The 2,876-nt window shown below is 51.1% G+C and overlaps 1 protein-coding gene across 5 annotated transcripts in view; it reads right to left on the reverse strand.

The window, feature by feature from the left end:
* Positions 1-2,273, reverse strand: part of SLC38A7 (solute carrier family 38 member 7) — an 18,316-nt gene extending 16,043 nt beyond the window's left edge. The window contains exons 1-2 of one of the 5 annotated variants that reach the window (XM_006148462.3): positions 2,212-2,273; positions 1,534-1,657 (exon numbers count right to left, since the gene is read on the reverse strand). The gene's annotated coding sequence lies outside the window, so the exon portion shown is untranslated. The other 4 variants (XM_006148459.3, XM_006148461.2, XM_006148460.3 and 1 more) reach the window with 4 other exon arrangements.
* Between the last annotated feature and the right edge of the window lie 603 nt (positions 2,274-2,876).

The raw sequence follows: 2,876 nt of genomic DNA on the forward strand, positions 1-2,876 counted from the left end.
CATGATCTCTTTCTAGCAAGTGCACATGCCTTTTTTGGGGGAATTGGGGGTGGGGGAAGAGGTTTTACGCTATAGGGTGCATGCACTCACCAGAAAGACAGAGACAGAGACAGAAAGCAAGAAATCACCCCCCAGGGGGGATGGCCATGCCGTAATTCCTTCTCCTCTCAGGATTTTGAGCATACATGCACACGTACCTGGTGTGAGTTTAAGCCACCAGGTCTGGGACTTGAACCATGGTCAACTACATGGGAGTCCAGAGACATAGCCATTATGCCAACTGCTGGTCCCAGCAAGTGTGCATGCCCTAAGGCAAAAACCTCTTAAAAAAAAAAAAAAAAGATGCAGTTCACTCTCCAAGACTCCCAAGAGAAGTGATGGCCTTAAAGAAACAAGTCTGCCCCACTGAGAGCAGCCCTGAGCAAGAAGGAACTGTGGCTGGGATCTCTGACGAGTCAGAATGCCAGCTTCCTCACATCTCAGCTGTGCCACCTTAGGCAAGTCACTTCTTTGTAAGTCTTCACCTTGTAAGTTCCTGGGAGGAGTGTGTTATATTAGTAAGGATTTAGTACTTGGTCAAATACTCCCCCCACCCCCGTCTCCTAATTCCTAAGTCCTGACTGCACAGTATTCATATAAAACTCTGTATTTTATATTCTGTATCTTTATTCCCATTGCTTCTTTTTTTACAGAATGATTTTTGCTACAGGGTTCCTGCACTTGCCAGAGACAGAGACAGAAACTGAGAAATCACCCATGGGGGGAGATGACCATGCCACAATCCCTTCTCCTCCATTCTCCTCTTGGGATTTTGGGTACACATACACATGTGCCCAGTGTGAGTTTCAAGCTGCTGGGTCTAGGACTTGAACCACGATTGGCTATGTGGGAGTCCAGCGACGTAGCCAATATGCCATCTGCTGATCTCCCCATTTCTCCTCCCAATGATGGACATACCAAGCTAGAAAATACACTCACGAGAGGGTCAGGGGAAAGTTCAGGTGCTCCCAGACATCTGTCATCAAGCATGTAACCAAGGGAAACAGCCCCAGGGGAAACATCTTTGCTGACTCCTAGTCCAGAAAGATCAGTCAACTGCCTCAGTGCCTCTTCCTCTTACGCAACCTGCCACCAAGCCAGCAGCTCAGCAGAAAGAGTAGTGAGGAGTGAAGGCAGTCTCAGGACTCCCAGGCTGCCATTGTGCTCTAGACAGAACCGTGCGATGTTAGTGCTGGCAGAGCTGTGAGACCACTGCCTCCACCTGCTCACATTCCAGACACAGGTCTGCAGCCTCCCACACTCCAAGCAACCCGACTCCTCCTCGGGCACCCTGACCCATCATACCTAGGCCATTTGCTTGGCCTCTCTAGCCACCCACACAGGAACTCAGGCTGGGGTTTTCAGGGAGCTCAGAGGCAGCAGTCCCACTTCTGGCAGATTCTCTGCACTGGTCCAAGATGTTTCTGCCGCCATACTTGCCCCCCCACCCCCATCCCCAACCAGAATTACTCAGATCCATTTTCCCCAGCTTACCTGCTCTTTGTACTGGACTGGCTATGATAGAGGATTGTTCTCTCTTCTCCAAGGTCTGGGATCTGATTCTCCTCACTTCTCTTTCTGGCCTCAAATTCTTTCTCAAAACTTCACCCAAGATCTGCTGTCAGCGGAGAAGATGGTTTGGTCTGTTTCTGCACTGGCTTCAGCAGAGAGTGGGGAGAACTGGGCAGCTCTGAGCTCACTCACAGAGTGGAGTGCCAGATCAGATAGAGAGGCCAACGGAAGGAAAGAGGTTAGATGACGGTCACTGTGGGTAGTTGGCTTCATTAGAACTAGAAACCTTATGCCACATGCTTGGTTTCCTTGATGCCAGGTGGGGCAAGTACCCAGTCCTGCCCTGGTACCCTGAAATACGGGAGGTGGTTGCATCAGGAGCTGGCTCAGGATTTTGGGGGCCGATACCCACGGCTGACGCCAGACGGGTGGACAACTGTGGGGCAAACGAGGGACGAACTCCGGGACTCGATCTCGGCCTAGGACTGGGTGGAGGCTGGCCGGGTTAAGGAGCAGTAGAGGGCGGGCGCAGGGCGCGGACTCTGGAGCCCTGCAAGGAGTGGGGCCGACCCCTGCCGCGATGGGGGGCTCTGAGGACCTAAAGTTTCCAACCCCCACCACCTATACCTCCGACTGCCTACACCTCAGACCGCCACCTACCTGCGGTGTTTCAGTCCCCAGCCGGCTGCGATGACACGTGAGCACGGGTCACGTGACCACCGGGTTTGGCCAGGCCGAGGGGCACGCTGGGAGCTGTAGTTTTCCCATAGGTTTCAGTCTTGGACCACACCCACTATCTGCCTCCTCAAGGGACTTCTTGGCCCTGAGCCAGCATCGCGCCCTGCGAGCCTTTGTTTATCGTTTTATTTTTAGTCCTGGCCTCTTGGCCAAGCCAAACACTTCTCTCCTAGGAACAGCAATAGGAGGTTTGGCGCCAGACTCGGGTCAACACTGGTCTCATCCTCTCTTGCCTCTGTCTTTACCTTCACGCTCACGGCTATTTACTGAGGACTGTGAACAGTTTGTCTCAGTACCCCGTGGTCTTTGCTAAGAGAGGGCTGGTCCCAGTGTTGTTTGTGGCTACAACTCCAGGTCCTCGATTCTAGAACACTGTTTAAAGCATTGTAGGTACTCAAATACTACTTACAATTTTTAAACTTTTTTTTTTTTTTTTTAGGTTTTTGCCATGGGGTGGTGGGGAGAGATAGAAAGTAAGAAATCATCCTGCAAGAGGTTGGCCACACCACAATCCCTTCCGATCTCTTTTTGAGATTTTTGCGCACGCTTGGTGTTTTTTTAAAATTATTTTTATTTAACTTTATTTA

The sequence above is a fragment of the Tupaia chinensis genome, unplaced genomic scaffold (genome assembly GCF_000334495.1).
Source record: "Tupaia chinensis unplaced genomic scaffold, TupChi_1.0 Scaffold000235_1, whole genome shotgun sequence".
In the NCBI taxonomy this organism is placed as follows: domain Eukaryota; kingdom Metazoa; phylum Chordata; class Mammalia; order Scandentia; family Tupaiidae; genus Tupaia; species Tupaia belangeri.